Raw genomic sequence first — 21188 nt, forward strand, 5'->3', positions numbered from 1 at the left:
TTTTTAGGAACAGAGAAAGGTCACTAGGTCCAATAAGCCTATCTATTATTTTCAATCCCAGCTGCACACCTTACCCATCGAGCATTTGTCTTCTGCAAAATGAATCGAATTGTCTGTTGAATCTATTTCTACTTGAGTGGTCTTCCCTGGTAACTGATTTTACAATTTTTGCATTGAACTAAAAACATAAGAACATGAGAAATAGGAGTAGGTCATTTGGCCCCTCGAGCTTGCTCCGCTATTTAATAAGAGCTGATCATGGACTCAGCTCCACTTCCCTGTCCACTCCCTTACACTTTATTTCCTTATCGCTCAAAAATCTGTCTATCTCTGCCTTCAATGACCCATCCTCCACAGCTCTCTGGGGCAGAGAATTCCATAGATTTTACAACCCTCTGAGAGAAGAAATTCCTCCTCATTTCAGTTTTAAATGGACGGCCCCTTCTTCCGAGACTATGTCCCCTAGTTTTAGTTTCCCCTATGAGTGGAAATATCCTCTCTGCATCCACCTTGTTGAGCCCCCTCATTATCTTATGTTTCAATAAGATCACCTCTCATTTTTCTGAACTCCAATGTGTACAGGCCCAACCTACTCAACCTATCATCATAAGTCAACCCCCTCATCTCTGGAATCAACCTGGTGAACCTACTCTGAACAGCCTCCAATGCAAGGATATCCTTCCTTAAATATGGAGACCAAAACTGTACGAAGTACTCCAGGTGTGGCCTCACCAATACCCTGTACAGTTGTAGCAGGATGTCTCTGTTTTTATACTCCATCCCCCTTGTAATAAACGCCAACATTCCATTTGCCTTCCTGATCACTTGCTGTACCTGCATACTAACTTTTTGTGTTTCATGCACAAGGACGCCCAGGTCCCTCTGTACTGCAGCACTTTGCAATTTTTCTCCATTTAAATTATAATTTACTTTTCTATTTTTTTCTGCCAAAGTGGATAACCTCACATTTTCCCACATTGTACTCCATCTGCCAAATGTTTGCCCACTCACTTAGCCTGCCTATATCCCTTTGCCGATTATTTGTGACTTCCTCACAATTTGCTTTCCCACCCACCTTTGTATCATCAGCAAACTTGACTACATTACACTCGGTCCCTTCATTCAAGTCATTAATATAGATTGTAAATAGTTGAAGCCCCAGCGCCAATCCCTGCGGCACCCCACTAGTCCCTGTTTGCCAACCGGAAAATGACCCATTTATCCCGACACTCTTTTTTCTGTTAGTTAGATAATCCTCTATCCATGCTAATATATTACCGCCAGTGGGAGTGGAGTGGAGAATTAAAGTGACAGGCGACCGGAAACTCAGGGTCAAACTTGCGGACTGAATGGAGGTGTTCCGCAATGCAATCACCCAATCTACGATTGGTCTCCCCAATGTAGAGGAGACCACATCGTGAGCAGCGAATACAGTATACTAAATTGAAAGAAGTACAAGTAAATCGCTGTTTCACCTGGAAGGAGTATTTGAGGCCCTGGATAGTGGGAAGAGAGGAGGTTAAAGGGCAGGTTTTGCATCTCCTGTGCTTGCACGGAAAGGTGCCGTGGGAAGGGGAGGGGGTGACTGCGGAATGGACCATGGTGTTGCGGAAGGAGCGGTCCCATCGTAATGCTGAGAGGGGAGGGGAAGATGCGATTGGTGGTGGGATGGATTAACTATTTTGATGTAATCAGTGCAAGTTACGAAATACTGGGAAATTTGAGCATTCAAGCAGTAATCTGATGAAGAAGATTTGGATGGTACCTCTGTGGACTTTATTTGAAACTTGGAGGTGGTTTGAAGGGAACAGTCTAACTACCGAGTTCATATCATTTATACATGGTGCAATGAATATCTGGTGATGAATTATGAGCAATAATCTAATTGTGACATTCAGATTTTTTATACAGGCAATGATGGATAATTTACAGGCAGCAATCTAATCAGCCAGTCAGCACCTGTGGAGAGAATAAACACATTTTAGGTGTGACCTGTCAAAACTAGAAAAGTGAACAATATTGAAATATAATCGACACCACGCTAAGGGATAGTAACATGCAAATATCTTGGGTCGTGGGGCGGTAAATCAGGTCTGAAAAGCAGAGAAACTAGCACAATTGTGCAGGATCTGGTGATTCAAAGAGAAGGAAAGCAGACTAACGCCCAAGTTGCAGATTCCTGTATTATAATGGTGTTCCACCAAACAAACTTGTGGTGATGGTGCCGAATTTGATATTGCGTTTGAGAGGGAGAAGGGAGAGTCACACACCAAGGATTTAAATTTAAGTAAGGTAAACTTTGAATCAATGAGAAATGAATTGACCACAGTAAACTGGACTGTTACTGGGTAAACGTAGACATATTCAAAGATGTATTTGTTACAATACAAAACCTCTACATGCCCCTAAAAGACAATTGGGGCCAAAATTGGTGGACTTAACGCCCGCTGCCGCTGAGTTTTCTGGGCAGTCTCCCTTCCGTGGGAGCAGGGAGAGAAGATCACTGGGGACAGCCCACTGATGTCCATTGGCATGCAACATACATAGAGTCCTCCCGCCCACCGAGCTGCCAGTTTGGTCTGGGCAGTCCTCCACTCCAGCAGGGGAAAAGACTGCCGCGTGGAGGCATGTCTAACCTCAACGGTAATTAAGAAGACCTGTAAAAAAAGGTTAGTCCACTTCTTTTCTTTTTTTTTTTTGCAGGGATTTTTTTTGTGTTTTTTTCTATGTCTAGTGTTTATTTTTTTGGAAAAATGTTTATTTCATCATGGGCCCGACTCAATCCTCGGCGGTACTTTGCCGAGGATTGCATTTGCCACCAAGAATGGGAGCTAGCACCCACTGCCGCCCAGATTCAGGGTGTAAGTCCCATTTTTGCCGCCGGGTGGTCTTTCCAAGATTTTTCCATGAAACTTCCACCCAAAGTACCGTCAGGGTCTCAGCGGTCCTTTGGGTGGTATTTGGGCGGAACTTAGCTTCCACCAATTTCGGGGCCTTTAGACTTCACTTGTGTCGTTAAGCAACCATGGTCAAGAAATAAGGTAAGAGTATTAAGCTTAAAAAAAGGCTTCGACATATACAAGGAAAAGTAGAAATTCAGTTGACTGGGAGAGCTATAAAAAGTAACAAAGGGATAAAGAAAAAAACTAATGAAGTGAAAAAAGGAAATATGAAAAAACACTTGTATGGGATATCAAAACGTATAAGGGTTATTGCCAATACGACTGTATTCCCCCTTTTTTTTCAGTTTTGAAATGATTGATTACAACTGAGTGGTTTGTAGCCCTCTTGAGAGCATTAAACGTCAGTGATGTTGGAGGTCATTTTAACCTGACAACTTGGGAAGTCAAATCAGGAAGGATGTAAAACAGCCTACTGATACACTGCCATTAGTTTTCCACCATTTGGGTTGGGTTAAAGTACCCCCATAGCGTGGGACTGGAGTCACATTTAGGCCAGAATGGGTAGGGGTGGTAGGCATGATGTAGGATTCACTGTTTGCTTGAAATCCATGAAAGTGGCTTATCAAGTGATCGAGTGTACATTACATATCGGGTAGCAGTTGGAGGTCTTGCAAAGTAGAAATACATTGAGGGTTCAGATTGCATCATAAACTACAAGAGCAAAGTAGCTGTTGTTTTAAAGGAACTCCACCCCAAGATGTGTTACATTTTAAAAATACATTCTGTCTTGTGTTATTCCACACAAATATAGAAATATAGAAACATATAAAGTAGGTGCAGGAGTAGGCCATTCGGCTCTTCGAGCCTGCACCACCATTCAATATGATCATGGCTGATAATGCAACTTCAGTACCCCTTTCCTGCTTTCTCTCCATACCCCTTGATCCCTTTAGCCATAAGGGCCACATCTAACTCCCTTTTGAATATATCTAACGAACTTGCCTCAACAACTTTCTGTGGTAGAGAATTCCACAGGTTCACAATTCTCTGAGTGAAGAAGTTTCTCCTCATCTCGGTCCTAAATGGCTTACCCCTTATCCTTAGACTGTGACCCCTGGTTCTGGACTTCCCCAACATCGAGAACATTCTTCCTGCATCTAACCTGTCCAATCCCGTCAGAATTTGCTATGTTTCTATGAGATCCCCTCTCATTCTTCTAAATTCCAGTGAATATAAGCCTCGTCGATCCAGTCTTTCTTCATAAGTCAGTCCTGCCATCCCTTCGCTGCACTCCCTCAATGGCAAGATTGTCCTTCCTCAGATTAGGAGACCAAAACTGCACACAATACTCAAGGTTTGGTCTCACCAAGGTCCTGTGCAACTGCGGTAAGACCTCCCTGCTCCGATACTCAAATCCCCTCGCTATGAAGGCCAGCATGCCAATGGCTTTCTTTACTGCCTGCTGTACCTGCATGCCTACCTTCAATGACTGATGTACCATGACACCCAGGTCTCGTTGCACCTCCCCTTTTACGAATCTGTCACCATTCAGATAATAATCTGCCTTTCTGTTTTTGCCACCAAAGTGGATAACCTCACACTTATCCACATTATACTTCATCTACCATGCATTTGTCCATTCACCTAACCTGTCCAAGTCCCCCTGCAGCCTCTTACCATTCTCCTCATCGCTCGCACTGCCACCCAGCTTAGTGTCATCTGCAAACTTGGAGATATTACATTCAATTCCTTTGTCTAAATCATTAATATATATTGTAAATAGCTGGGGTCCCAGCACTGAACCCTGCGGCACCCCACTAGACACTGCCTGCCATTCTGAAAATGGCCCGTTTATTCCCACTCATTGCTTCCTGTCTGCCAACCAGTTCTCCAACCACATCAATACATTATCCCCAATACCATGTGCCTTAATTTTGCACACTAATCTCTTGTGTGGGTCCTTATCAAAAGCCTTTTGAAAGTCCAAATACACCACATCCACTGGTTCTCCCTTATCCACTCTACTATACATCCTCAAAAAACTCTAAAAGATTTGTCCAGCATGATTCCCCTTTCATAAATCCATGCTGACGTGGACAAAGAGGGTCATTTTTATATTAGCCACCCAGAATACATCACGACCGATTTCCCTTCCATTGAAGTCAGTGGAAAGAAAAATCAGGTGGGGCATGTGGTCAACTCAATATCAGTTTACTCCAGCGCCCAAAGTTCAAATGACCCCCAAAGTGGTTGAGTTTGTCAGTTCTATTTTTGCACACTTTAGTTTTGCTGCATCTGTGTTTCATAGCAGACAATACCCTTCACCAGACTCCTGCAATTGAATTAAATCATTTGAACTGAAGTGCTGCTGTACATGCGATTTGAACTCCGCTGATACCAGGTTTTATTTCACTGCATGTTGCTGGGGAGCGGCATGCCCTGTATATATTGCACATAGGATAATGGATGGCTCACAGTGAGATACAAGACAGTAATTGAATGAAGGGTTTCTGATGATCTCATAAGCTGTGAAAGTGAAGCTCAAACAGTTCTCAACATCATCAGAATGCTGCGATTCAATTAACGGGTTCTCATGGCTGCCAAATATTTCTCCTTCCTTACCACATGTAGCAAGCAGTATTTGTGTTTTATTATTGATGCTAATTTGGTTTGTTGCTGCATTTTGTTCTTTTTTTTCCCCTCAAGATTTGCTCTCCATCTGTTGGGGAATGGAGTTTGAGAATGATGTTGGTCAGTGATACTCAAGAGTACAGCTTGAAGGAAGGAGGGTGGGGGAGGGGGGCTGTTGCAGGGGCTGCACTCACAACCTACCTACCCCTCACCTGTGACCGTCAGGTGACCTATTGCTCCATGTTTTCAGTGCGCCTGAATTCAGAGCTCATCAGCTCTGGGATGTATGTGTGAGAAGGGAGAGAGAGGGAGAGAATTATATAAAAAAAATTTTAATGAAGCAGATTTGTCAGAATAGCCTTTAAACATATCATGGCTCGGAATGTATGAATACCTTGATGTCACCAATAGGTTAGTATGTATAAGAGCAACTTAAATTCCAAATGGACAATAAAAAGTAAAAAGTGTAATATTTTGTATTAATATTATTGAGCACCAGTTATCATCACAATTACAAATCCGTCCTACATTTAAATGATCATATTTTGTTAAATTTAATTTCATATCCCCAAAAGCTTCTTTAGCTCTTTTCTCTGATCCCATTCTGTTTGACTCTCTTCCGTCTAAGTTGCCTTTAGTCTAATACAGTCTGCTTAGCATTTCAAGGGAAGCTCTTCTGGATTGTAGTGCTTGTGCGTTGAGGACAAGGTTCCAGGTGGGATGCATTAGCTAAATGACCTGTTAGCGTAACAACTTTCTGCCACATCATCTAAGCAAAGATGCAGTATTTAGCAGCTCAGTAATTTTATCACATCACAAGCACAGCGAACAGTGAGATGAGATTTTCCTGAAGCTTTGGCCTAGAGATTCGATCACCACTGAAGGATCCAATATGGCAGACTGCGTGCACATGGTCATCCAGTGCCGGAGGTGTGCCTCCTGCCAGATTGGATCGGGCTGCTCCGTAGGTGTCCAGAGCACATGCCAGAATCATTTCAAAGCTTCATTGTCACATTTAAATGAAGGTCCTACGGTTGAAGAACCCTTTCGTGAATTGGTCTGTCCCAGCACTTGATTGGCCACATGATGAGTTCACACGGCAACTTGTAGCACGAATGAGCAGCAAGGTCCCATCAGCAGCATTTTTAAAAAGCTCATGTATTCTATACAGGTTAGTTGCTGGTTTGTCATTTTAAGCTGTTGCTTAACTTCTGGGCATTTTTCTTTCCTATGCTCTGCCTTCTGTAACTAATTTCTGACTCCTACGAAGACATTTTTGCTGGTGCTGGACGGTTTTGTATCTGCTGTCACGGCACTTTTACTGCAGTGGGTGATCTTGTGGGTCTGCCTTTCGGGCTGGAGCATGAGGGGGGACAGCCAAGTCGACAGGACAGAACAGAAACAGCTGGGAGAGGAGCAAGGAGGAGATGGGCACTGCACAGGATACCATACCCGCGGTGGATTTTCAGTCTGTACTTCCTTAACTTCACCAAGTAGCAATGTGTCAGCCGCCTTCGCTTCACCAAGGAGGCAATCCTCCACGACAGCCACAACTCGAGCCTCAAACCAGAGCACAGACAGCACTGTCTGCGGCTGTCACGATCACTATGGCCATTAACTCCAGGGTCCTTTCAGGATTCAGCAGGTGACCTCAGCGACACAGCTCAGTTTGCTGTTAACCGTTGTATCAGGAAGTTGACCGACACACTCTCTCTGTCAAGGGGAACAGTTATATTACTTTTCCAATAGATAGTAAGATGAGAGCATGCTAAGCGTTGCCCATGCTGTTGGCTTTTCCAGGGTGCAAGGTGCTGTAGACTGCACCAGATTGCCTGAGTAGAAAGGAATTCCACTTCCTTCACATCCAACTTGTTTGTAACCATGGGCAAGCTGATCATACAGGTCTATGCCCGGTTTCCTGGCAGCACTCGTGCTTCATTTATACTGGGCCAGTCCTCTGAGCCACCTTTATGCCCGCCAGGTTGTCAGATCACAAGCTGGCTACTGAGTGACAAAGGCTATCACCTTAAGAGATGGCTCATGACTCCTGTCAGGAACCCAGGCATGGTTGCAGAGTTGGCATACAACAAGAACCATACCGCCACCAAAAACGTCATCACGCAGATCATCAGCATCATCAAGTAAGCTTCCGCTGCCTGGGCCATTTGGGAGGAGCTCTCCAGTACAGCCCTGACTGTGTATACAGATTTGTGGTTGTCTGCTGTATGCAGCATAACTTTGCGATAAGGAGGGACCAGCCCTTACCACCACCTGCGCAGCAAGAAGTGCAGGATGAAGAGGAAGAGCAGCACACAGAGTAAAAAGGGGAGGAGCAATATTGACCACCAGTGCCCATAGCTGCCAGAACTCTTAGGAAGCAGTTCATCCTGGAGTGCTTCATGTGAACCAGCCCCCTCATCGCCAATACATGACTGCACTGCAATCCTTATCATCAATGTTCTGACTACCACCATCCAGCTGGCTTCCTTCATTCGTCTTGGCCTCATTTCACTCCAAATATGATATCTCAAAAGTACTGGAATGTAAAGAGAAGATTCTTCTATTTCAGTTGTCTCGAGCTTTGGTCAGACACCATCTGGAATATTGTGTTCAGTTCCGGGCTCCGCACCTCAGGAAGAATATTTTAGCCTTGGAGGGTTTGCAGCACAGATTCACCAGAACGATACTTGGGGTTAAAAGGGTTAAATTGTGAAGACAGATTTCAGAAACTTGGCTTGTTTTTTCCTTGAATTTCAAAGGCGATCTAATCGAGATGTTTAAACTAATAAAATGATTTGATAGCATTGATATGGAGAAGCTGTTTCCTCTGATGGAGAATTCTAGAATAAGGGGGCACAATCTTAAAATTCGAGATAGACTATTCAGGAATGAAATCATGAAGCACTTCTTCACATAAAAGGTAGTAGAAATCAGTAAATTTCTGCCCCCAAACATTTTTGCCTCCACTAATCGATCTGGAAGTCCCAAGTGTTGTTCATTCTCTGCATGAAGAAGGACTTCCTGATATCATAGAATCATAGAAATTTACAACACGGAAGGAGGCCATTTCGGCCCTTCGTGTCCGCACCAGCCAATCACGAGCTATCCAGCCTGATCCCACTTTCCAGCTCTTGGTCCGTAGCTCTGTAGGTCACAGCACTTTAAGTGCACATCCATGTACTTTTTAAATGTGGTGAGGGTTCCTGCCTCTACCATCCTTTCAGGCAGTGAGTTCCAGACCCCCATCACCCTCTGGGTGAAGACATTTCTCCTCATATCTCCTCTAAACCTCCCCCCAATTACTTTAAATCTATGCCCTCTGGTTGTTGACCCCCCCTCCCCTACCCCCCAACCAAGGGAAACAGGTCCTTCCTATACCATCTATCCAGGACCTTCATCATTTTATATACCTCAACCAGGTCTTCCCTCAGCCTCCTCTGTTCCAAAGGAAACAGACCCAGCATCTCCAATCTTTCCTCAGAGCCAAAATTCTCCAGTACAGGCAACATTCTTGTAAATCTCCTCTGCACTCTTTCCAGTACAATCACATCTTTCCTGTAATGTGGTGACTAGAACTGCACACAGTACTCCAGCTGCGACCGAACCAGTGTTTTATAGTTTAAGCATAACCTCCTTGCTCTTGCATTCCATCCCTCGACTAATAAAGGCAAGTATTCCATATGCATTCAAAACCACCTTATCCACCTGGCCGACCTTCAATGATCTGGTAACCTGCACTCCAAGGTCCCTTTGTTCCTCAACATTTTTTAGTGTTGTACCATTTAATGTGTATTCACTTTTCTTGTTAGACTTCCCCAAATGCATTACTCACACTTCTCCGGATTGAATTCCATTTGCCACTGTTCTGCCCACCTGACCAGTACAATGATATCTTCCTGCAGTCCGCAGCTTTCTTCTTCATTATCAACTTTTATCAGTCCTAAAATTAACGTTTACCAGTTTGAACCTGTGTCCCCTTGAACTACTTTAATTGGATAAGTACCTGAAGAAAAAAAAATTGCAAGGCTGCAGGGAAAGAGCAGGGGAATGGGACCAGCTGAAGTGCTCTTGCAGTGAGCCAGAATGGGTTTGACGGGCCAAATTGCCTCCTGCTGTGCTGTATATGATTCCATGATTCTATACTCCTATAATTTAATTTAAATAGTATTGTAGATTAACCTTTTCCATACCATTTACTATATTTTTTTCCTCTATAAAATCACCTGAGACAATTCCTTTCTAGGCTGATGAACCTAAATCACTCTTCTCTTTCCTCATAACTCAGATACCTGTAGGTTGCAACATAGTTCCCCCTAGTGGACTACTGCTCCACCTTGTGGACTACTGTGGTAATGCAGCCATTGCTATAAATGAAATAAATACATCAGGTGACAGGTCACCTGACAAGTTCCTGTGTTGAAACCATCTTCTGAAGTTCTATGGGCTAGACCTTCGGCTTCAATGTCGGCGATTTTCTCGGCATTACAGCTGGTTTTCCGCCTGGTGAACGTTTCCACGTAAGTTTTTTCTTGGTATTGCCCACATCTGTAGTCGCCCGCCGGGACCAAATCACCCACATGCGACGCCGAAAACAACCGCCAGGACGTAAGTTTGGCCTCAACCGCTGACGTCCAAATCGCCGAGAGAACCGCCCTGTGAAACTTGCTTTTACAAGGCGGTAAGGGGGGACCCTGCAAAGAAAGGTAAGGTAAAGGTTCTTCAATTATTTTTGTAAAATTTTAAAAAGGCGATTAAAACTGTCTTGGGAATGCTTTGTACGTTCTTTTTAATGAAATTTTTTTTTTATGTTTCCCCCCCCCTCCCTAGGCCCAACTACAGCCTCGTACTTAATTTTTGTTCTTATCGCCCATTCCAGTCACAACCGCCCATGTTGCTAACTTTCCACTTTCCCGCCGAGAATACCGCCGACAATGAGTGTGCAACGCCCATTATCTCGGCAGGTGATTCATTTTACTTACTTTACACTTAAAAGTGCAAATTCTAACCAGCTTTACTCGCCTAATGTTAGCGGTGCTTCTCAGTGGGCAATCGGGCATTGAGGGCCTTTAAGAAAAGTCTAGCCCTGTGTCTTTGTGAGGTCATAAAAAATATATCACATTGGCGATGAAGGATAGGAGTTCTGGATTCCCTAGCTAAAATCTTTGTTGTTAGATGATTCCAGCCAAACAGAGAGATGAGAGAGGTCCTTTGTTTGCAGAATGCTAAAAATCCAAGGTAAATTACAAGCACACTTAGCTGAAACGCCAAAGCCCAGATGGTCGCGCCTATGAGAATAATAGGATGCTTGGGTGAATTCCATCATGACCGTGAGACTTTCGGAGTGTATGTGGAGTGGCTAGAGATGTTTTTCACCATTAATAGTATCATCGAAGTCCCCGATGATGAAAACTGTAATCGGGTGATGTTGGAAATAAAACGGGCTATTTTCCTGACTGAAGCAGGCCCCGAGGTGTATGAAACCCTGAAAATTGTGCTTGTTCTCGTGAAGCCAAAGGACATGTCACTTATGGAGAGTCTAAGGAATTAGAACATCACTGCAGTCCTGAGCCCCTGGAAATTGCTGAAAGTTATCGCTTTGGAATACGAGATCAGTTAATTGACAAAAGTATCAGTGAGTACATTCTAGCATTAATGAAGCTATCTATTCACTGTCATTTCGGAAACTTTCAGGACCAAGCATTGCATGACCGCTTTGTTTGTGGGATGAAAAATTAAGTGATCAGAAGAAAGTTGTTGACAACCCATACCTTGACTTTTGATTTAGCTTGTCAGACAGCTATATCGATGGATATGACCGACCAACATTCCCGAGAATTTCGACCAATTTCCAGTCATCAGAAACCGAGGTGAATTGCTTGCAGGTTAAAGGAAAAAGGCAGTGTGACCCCAAGGCCTCAGCAACTGGCCAAGGTAACAGCATTGAAGTCATGCTATTGGTGCCTGGGACAACACATTGCTCAAAGTTATCCATATGTGAAGGCAGAGTGTTTCTTCTGCAGGAAAACTGAGCATCTTGCGAAGGCATGCTGACTGAAGAGTAAGCCAACTTTCAAGATTATAAGTAGAAATCCCCAGAGTCTACATAGCATTGAAGAAAAGCAACAGGACAAAGAGATATGCATCATTAGGAGCATGAAGGTATCTCTCAGCGATTCAAAAAGTATCATCATCCAAGTAGATATTGCAGTAACCAGGATAGTCATAGAAATCGACACTGGTGCATCCGTGAGCGTAGTACTGGAATCACGATATCTCAACAAATTGTGTGATTTCCCATTGGAAAAATCCAAGATAGAGCTACTCAGGAAAGAACATTCCTTTGGTAGGTCGTATCACCGTATTGGATCAGTTTCAGAGCTTGCCTCTCTTAGTAGTGGCAGGAGACAAGCCTGCCTTACTAGGAAGAAATTGGTTGGGACCACATTGGAGTGAGATTTTTCTTGTTGAAACGAAATTTGCATCAAAGGATGATGTCACCAAGAAGTATCCGAAGGTTTTCTGCAAAACAGGCAGTCTGATCCAAGGCCTCAAGGTGAGTGTCAGGGTACAGAAGGACGCTAGACCAGTTTACTGCAAGCCACGTCCCTTACCATATGCACTCAAGGAGAGAGTTGAGCAAGAACTCAAAAGACTAGAGTCTGAGAACACTATTTCTAAAATAGATCTATATAATTGTGCTACACCCATTGATGTTGTACCTAAGTCCGATGGTAAGGTAAGGTTGTGTGGTGATTACAAAGTAACCATAAACTAGGTTCTGGAGGGTAATCTACCGAATACATTATCAAATGTAGAAGATTTGTTCACAACGCTGACAGGTGGTCAGATCTTCTCAAAGTTAGTTCTCATAAATGCCTACTTACAACTTGAACTAGATGAGGAGTCCAAGTCATGCTTGACTATAAATACTCATCTAGGCCTCTATCAATTTAATAGATTACCATTTGGAATGTTTTCCGCCTCTGTCATATTTCAAGGGTAGATGAACCAGATTTTGCAAGGCATTGAAGGGGTAGTATGTTATTTAGATGACATACTAACTTCAGCACCAAACAGGCAAATTCATAATAACCTATTGAATGAAGTGCTCAACCGGCGAGAGAAGCACAGAGTACAAATGATTGCTCGCAAGTGTGAGTTATTTCAAAACTCAATGGAGTACTTAGGACACAGAGTAGACAAGGATGGTTTATATCCAACCAAGGGAAAGCTGGATGCAATTAGAAATGCACCCACTCCCAGGAATGTCACTGAACTTCGATCATTTTTGTGTCTTTTAAACTATTATGGGAAGTTCCTACCAAATTTAGCTACAGTGTTACATGCACTGAATGAGCTGTTGAAAAAACAGGTCCATTGTAAGTGGTCAGAAGAATGCGACGCAGCATTCAAGGAGTGTAAAAGCCAGTTGGTAGAGAGCACCATGTTAGTTCACTGACGTATCTAAGGAGATCAAGTTAGCATGTGATGACTCTCCATATGGAGTTGGTACAGTGATCACTCATGTATTATGTAGTGGGGAGGAGAGACCAATTGCTTTTGCTTCACGCACTCTCAGTGCTAGTGAGCGTAATTATGCGCAAATCGAAAGGGAAGCTTTGGCATTAATTTTTGGGGTGAAGAAGTTCCACAAATACTTATATGGTCATAATTTTACCATTGTTACAGACCATAAGCCCCTGACTTCAATCCTCCATCCAAAGTCCCCACCTCCAACATTAACTGCATCCCATATGTAGAGATGGGCTTGTCAGCATATACATATGATATTGAATACAGCCGATCAGCTGATCACAGTAATGCTGAGGCAATGTCTAGATTGACATCCCTATCACAAGCTACACCCAATAAGGAAGAAGTGTTCTATTTTTCATACATTGATGAACTGCCAGTCACAGCTGAAGAGATTGGTAGAGCAACCAAACGTGACCCAGTTATAGAAACATAGAAACATAGAAAATAGGTGCAGGAGTAGGCCATTCGGCCCTTCTAGCCTGCACCGCCATTCAATGAGTTCATCGCTGAACATGCAACTTCAGACCCCATTCCTGCTTTCTCGCCATACCCCTTGATCCCCCTAGTAGTAAGGACCTCATCTAACTCCTTTTTGAATATATTTAGTGAATTGGCCTCAACAACTTTCTGTGGTAGAGAATTCCACAGGTTCATCACTCTCTGAGTGAAGAAATTCCTCCTCATCTCGGTCCTAAATGGCTTACCCCTTATCCTTAGACTGTATCCCCTGGTTCTGGACTTCCCCAACATTGGGAACATTCTTCCTGCATCTAACCTGTCTAACCCCGTCAGAATTTTAAATATTTCTATGAGGTCCCCTCTCATTCTTCTGAACTCCAGTGAATATAAGCCCAGTTGATCCAGTCTTTCTTGATAGGTCAGTCCCGCCATCCCGGGAATCAGTCTGGTGAACCTTCGCTGCACTCTCTCAATAGCAAGAATGTCCTTCCTCAGGTTAGGAGACCAAAACTGTACACAATACTCCAGGTGTGGCCTCACCAAGGCCCTGTACAACTGTAGCAACACCTCCCTGCCCCTGTACTCAAATCCCCTCGCTATGAAGGCCAATATGCCATTTGCTTTCTTAACCGCCTGCTGTACCTGCATGCCAACCTTCAATGACTGATGTACCATGACACCCAGGTCTCTTTGCACCTCCCCTTTTCCTAATCTGTCACCATTCAGATAATAGTCTGTCTCTCTGTTTTTACCACCAAAGTGGATAACCTCACATTTATCCACATTATACTTCATCTGCCATGCATTTGCCCACTTACCTAACCTATCCAAGTCACTCTGCAGCCTCATAGCATCCTCCTCGCAGCTCACACTGCCACCCAACTTAGTGTCATCCGCAAATTTGGAGATACTACATTTAATCCCCTCGTCTAAATCATTAATGTACAGTGTAAACAGCTGGGGCCCCAGCACAGAACTTTGCGGTACCCCACTAGTCACTGCCTGCCATTCTGAAAAGTCCCCATTTACTCCTACTCTTTGCTTCCTGTCTGACAACCAGTTCTCAATCCATGTCAGCACACTACCCCCAATCCCATGTGCTTTAACTTTGCACATTAATCTCTTGTGTGGGACCTTGTCGAAAGCCTTCTGAAAGTCCAAATATACCACATCCCTTGTCCACTCTACTGGAAACATCCTCAAAAAATTCCAGAAGATTTGTCAAGCATGATTTCCCTTTCACAAATCCATGCTGACTTGGACCTATCATGTCACCTCTTTCCAAATGCACTGCTATGACATCCTTAATAATTGATTCCATCATTTTACCCACTACCGATGTCAGGCTGACCGGTCTATAATTCCCTGTTATCTCTCTCCCTCCTTTTTTAAAAAGTGGGGTTACATTGGCTACCCTCCACTCGATAGGAACTGATCCAGAGTCAATGGAATGTTGGAAAATGACTGTCAATGCATCTACTATTTCCAAGGCCACCTCTTTAAGTACTCTGGGATGCAGACCATCAGGCCCTGGGGATTTATCGGCCTTCAATCCCATCAATTTCCCCAACACAATTTCCCGATTAATAAGGATTTCCCTCAGTTCCTCCTCCTTACTCGACCCTCCGACCCCTTTTATATGTCAAAGGTGTATGATTACATCGACAATGACTGGCTAAGCCAGATATTAGAGAAATATATTCTTCCATTCTTCATTCATAGGAATGAACTGTCCATGGATTAAGATTGTATCATGTGGGGTGCAAGAGTGATTATACAAAATAAATTCAGGTCCAAATTATTAGGAGACCTTCATGACCAACTCGTGGAAATGTGCTTGACCAAGAGTTTTGCATGCAGTTACTAATGGTGGCCAGGTCTAGATAAAGATATAGATTACATCATCAGTCAGTGTACGACATGTCAATCAGTAAGCAAGAAACCACCATCAGTACCCTTACAGCCATGGAAATGGCCTCCCAGGTTGTGGCAAAGGTTACATATTGATTTTGCTGAGCTACAAGGACAGCAATTGTTCATTGTGATTGATAACCATTTGAAGTGGGTAGAGATGTTTCTGATGTGGAAAATAACAAGTAAAACAGTTGACAATTTGCAAAGATTATTTTCTTCTTATGGCCTCCCAGAAGAAATTGTGTCTGATAATGGATCACAATTTTGTTCAGATGAATTTGCATAGTTCATGAGCAAAAATGGCAGTGAAACATACCAATGTTCCACTGTACCACCCTGCTTACACTGGTGTAACAGAGTGCACAGTACAAATTGTAAAACGTGCCCTCATCAAACAGATGTTGGATCCAAATCTAAAGAAATGACAGTTGTCGTTGGACCCTAAATTGGCTAATTTTCTAATGACACATTGTGATGCTCCTCATACAACTACTGGTAGAACAGCAGCAGAGGTGATTTTCAAATGACAGCCATGAATCAGGTTCTAGTTGTTAAAGCCAAACTTGGCACAGTCCGTAGAAGAGAAACAATTACGACAAAAAGACAATCATGATGGAGGTAGAGTAAGAGAGAGAAGTGTGAAATTAAATCAGAAGTTGAGAGTGAAGAACCATCACCCTAAATTGTTAAAGTGGTTACAAGGTAGAGTTGTGAAGATATGTGGTCCTCGCACATATTGTTTGATGTTTGTTCACATTTATCATATTTTACTAACAGATGTGGAAAGATTTGAAAGTTGGAATGATTTGATTATTTCTGACTCATCAGATAGTTTCATTACAAGTACAGTACCAGTAGCATATCCTACATCAAATGTGTGAGAAACAAATCCAAGAGAAAGTCAGAATTTAAGTCTGAGTCAGGCAGACAAACAGTCTGAAGTTGAAGAGAGTTCTAATATAGATCAAAGACATTCCTTGGAGACAAATTCTCCTCAGGATCAGCCTAGAATGAATCTAAGTTTGACATCATGTTTGTGAAGTTCTGTTCAAGAGTGAAGCTATCCTCTTTGAAACAGAAAACAAGTGGTTAAGTTTGATTTGTAAATATGGCAAAACAAGTCCATATCTTTTGTTATGTATAATGATGCAAGTTATGTATGGTGATTGTTATAATTACTTCTTCATTAAGGAGGAAGAAGTGTAATACTGTAAATGCAATGGTGGCATGTCACCTGACAAGTTCCTGTGTTGAAGCCATCTTGTGAAGTCTTGTGTCTGTGAGGTCGTAAAGAATATCACATAGGTATCAGCTTTGTGGCTCTACTCTACACTGCCTGCAATTCTTGGATGTCTCCCTGTTTCTTGCCAACCAAACAACCACATAAGAGGTTATTGCACAAGATAAAAGCTCACGGGGTTGGGGGTAATATATTAGCATGGATAGAGGATTGATTAACTGACAGAAAACAGAGAGTCGGGATAAATGTGTCATTTTCCGGTTGGCAAACAGTGACTAGTGGGATGCCGCAAGGATCGGTGCTGGGTCCTCAACTATTTACGATCTATATTAATGACTTGGATGAAGGGACTGAGTGTAATGGAGCCAAGTTTGCTGATGATACAAAGATGAGTGGGAAAGAAAATTGTGAGGAGGACACAAAGAACCTGCAAAGGGATATAGGCAGGCTAAGTGAGTGGGCAAACATTTGGCAGATGGAGTACAATGTGGGAAAATGTGAGGTTATCCATTTTGACAGAAAAAATAGAAAAGCAAATTCTAATTTAAATGGAGAAAAATTGCAAAGTGCTGCAGTGCAGTGGGAGCTGGGGGTCCTTGTGCATGGAACACAAAATGTTAGTATGCAGGTAGAGCAAGTAATCAGGAAGGCAAATGGAATGTTGGTCATTATTGCAAGCGGGATAGGGTATAAAAGCAGTTAGGTCCTGCTACCACTGTACAGGGTATTGGTGAGGCCATTTACCTGGAGTACTGTTTTGGTCTCCGGAAGGAAGGATATACTTGCATTGGAGGCTGTTCAGAGAAGGTTCACGAGGTTGATTCCGGAGATGAGGGGCTTGACTTATGAGAGTAGGTTGGGCCTGTACACATTGAAGTTCAGAAGAATGAGAGGTGATCTTATTGAAACATTTAAGATAATGAGGTGGCTCAACAAGGTGTATGCAGAGAGGATAATTCCACTCATAGAGAAAACTAAAACTTCGAATAAGGGGCCCCGCATTTAAAACTGAGATGAGGAGGAATTCCTTCTCAGAGGGTTGAAAATCTATGGAAGACTCTGCCCCAAGAGCTGTGGAAGCTGGGTCATTAAATATATTTAAGGTGGAGATAGATTTTTGAACGATAAGGGAGTAAAGGGTTATGGGGAGCGGGCAGGGAAGTGGAGCTGAGTCCATGATCAGATCAGCCATGATCTTATTGAATGGCAGAGCAGGTTCGAGGGGTCAAATGGCCTACTCCTGCTCCTATTTCTTATGTTCTTATAACTTTCAATTTTATGAACCAGGACTGGACACAGTACTAAAGGTGCAGTCAGAATAAACTCGGTGTTACCCATGTAATCCTTCGACGATAACAGGATGCATGAATGCGCTGTTGATTGAAAGAAATCCAATCTGATATCCTTCAGAAACCAGCATCGCATCTCTCACAGCAGTGGGGTTGCCTCTCAGTCACTGATGGTACATCAATACAGCGCACTCTCCACTACAGTGGGATTGAAAGTAGAAAACCAAGAAACCCCAGGTGGGCAGAGGAAATGTTTCACAGACACGCTCAAAGCCTCCTTGATAAAGTGCAACATCCCCACCGGCACCTGCGAATCCCTGGCCCAAAATGAAGGAAGAGCATCCGGGAGGGCGCTAAGCACCTCGAGTCTCGTCACTGAGAGCATGCTGAAATCAAGCGTCGACAGCGGAAGGAGCGTATGGAAAACCAGACTCCCCACTCACCCATCCTTTCTTTCAACTTCTGTCTGCCCCACCTGTGACAGAGACTGTAATTCCTATATTGGACTGTACAGTCACCTGAGAACTCACTTTTAGAGTGGAAGCAAGATTTCCTCGCTTTCGAGGGACTGCCTATGATGATGATGATGATGTTCCTACCCCATGAGAGCCCCTCCTTCCTTCTGGAACAGAAATTAGTCCCAATTCCTATCAGAATGCATCAACGCAGTCAGTATTGTCTGCTGTGGACTTTTCTATAAGTTGACAAGTGTGAAAAAGATGCTCCTTAAGTTGGGCTCAACTTGTAACTTTTTGAGCCTCTGATCCTATCCTTTCATTCTTCTGTACTGATTTTGTAGCAAATATCTCTTCCACCTCATCAATTCCCCTGATTATTTTAAAGTTGTGCATAATATTTTACAGTCCCACTCCCCCATGAGAATATATTTAACTTCCTGAGTCTTCTCACAGCTCATTGATTTGACTGCAAGTAAAAATCGGAGAAAGAGTGCAGACTGACATTTTAAAAATCCTGACATGCAGAGCAGGATGATCACGGGAATAATCTAGTGTACAGCTTGTGGTGCACATGAATCGTGGAAATGAGTGAGCTAAAGGACAAGGTTATCTGAAAAAAGAGACAAGATTCCTGTCTGATCACTGACAAGTTACGTTACTTATTCATAAAGTGGAGCAATGGATTGTTTATGAGGATCGGAAAATATACTTAGAAGGCAACAAGATTATTAGCTCACTCTGATGTGTTTTGAAAATGGTGGTAAAAGGAAAATATAACATTTCTTTGACTCGCGTAGCTAAGGGCAATGAATCAGGCATTAAATTTTGGATACATTTTGGACAAGGATTTACCAGTTATCATTTGGAGGTTGATGTTCCTGTCTTCTACCTTCGCCCCCTACCCAACCACTCCTCCCCTCCACCTCCCCAGATTCTGCACAGACAGAATAAACACTCCATCTCTCCATCTGTTGAGGCCTCAGGGCACCGTGATTTGATAGGTTGAATCATTAGCTTAGGCGGTCATACTCTTGGCATACACCTGTCCCCGGCAGGGCCTTCTGCTGGGAAATGGGCGTAGAAACTGAAGCATGGCTGAGGAAAGAAGAGTACTTAGAAGGCATCCAGGCTTGAACAACCATTGGAAGGCTGCTTCAGAAAGTTGAAAAATGTAGAGCCTCTTTTCCCTTGCTGTCTGGCCCCTTCAGACCCGCTGATCTGAGAGGGTGCGAGGCACAAGATCCACTGCCGGCTTCGTCAGGTGTCCTGTAAATGGATGGCCTTGGGATGAAACCACAGGAAAGTAAGGTGGAAGGATCATGATCGTCCCTTTGTGTTTCATGTCTATGGGAACATTTGAATTGAACCTGTTGTGGGTAATGTAGGGCCATCTGGCCCCTCGAGTCTGTTCCGCCATTCAATAAGATCTTGGCTGATCTGATCTTGGCCTCAACTTCACTTCCCTGCCCTCTCCCCATAACCTTTGATTCCCTTATCTTTCAAAAATCTATCTCCACCTTAAATATATTCAATAATCCAGCGAAATGGGCAACCCCTTATTCTGAAACTATCCCTAGTTCTAGATTCCCCACAAGAGGAAACATCCTCTCTGCATCTAACCTGTCGAGCCCGCTCAGAATCCTATACGTTTCAATAAGACCACCTCTCATTCTTCTAAACTCCAAGGAGTATAGCCCCATCCTCCTCAACCTTTCCTCATAAGTCAACTCCTTCATCTCTGGAATCAACCTTGTGAATCTTCTCTGAACAGCTTCCAATGCAAGTATATATTTCCTTAAATAAGGAGACCAATACTGTACACAGTACTCCAGGTGTGGTTTCATCAACACCCAGTACAGTTGTAGCAGGACTTCCTTACTTTTATGCTCCATCCTCCTTGCAGTAAAGGCCAACATTTCATTTGCCTTCCTAATTACTTGCTGTACCTGCCTGCTAACCTTTTGAGTTTCATGTACAAGGACTCCCAGATCCCTCTGTACTGCAACATTTTGTAATCTCTCCCTATTTAAATAATAATTTATTTTTTATTTTTCCTACAAAAGTGATTAACTTCACATTATCTCGCATTATATTCCATCTGCCAAATTTTTGCCCACTCACTTAGCCATCTATACCTCTTTGCGGATTATTTGCTTCTTCCTCACAACTTGCTTTCCCACCTATCTTTGTATCATCAGCAAAGTTGGCTACATTACACTCGGTCCCTTCATCCAAATCATTAATATAGATTGTAAATAGTTGAGATCCCAGCACAGATCCCTGTGGCATTCCACTAGTTACAGTTTGCCAATCTGAAAATTACTCATTTATTCCGACTCTCTGTTTTCTGTTAGTTAGCCAATCCTCTATCCATGCTAATATGTTACCCTCATGTGGCACCTTATCGAATGCCTTCTGGAAATCCAAATACCCGACATATACTGGTTCCCCTTTATCCACCCTGCTTGTTACATCTTCAAAGAACTCCAGCAAATTTGTCAAACATGATTTCCCTTTCATAAAACCATGCTGACTCTGCTTGACTGCATTATGATTTTCTAAATGTCCTGCTATTACTTCCTTAAGAATGGACTCCAGCATTTTCCCAATGGCAGATGTTAGGCTAACTGGTTTATAGTTTCCTGCTTTCTGTCTCCCTCCTTTCTTAAATAGGGGCATTACATTTGCTGTTTTCCAACCTGCTGGGACCTCTCCAGAATCCAGGGAATTTTGATAGATTATAACCAAAGCATCCACT

The sequence above is a fragment of the Pristiophorus japonicus genome, chromosome 4, assembly GCF_044704955.1.
Source record: "Pristiophorus japonicus isolate sPriJap1 chromosome 4, sPriJap1.hap1, whole genome shotgun sequence".
NCBI classification, from domain to species: Eukaryota; Metazoa; Chordata; class Chondrichthyes; family Pristiophoridae; genus Pristiophorus; species Pristiophorus japonicus.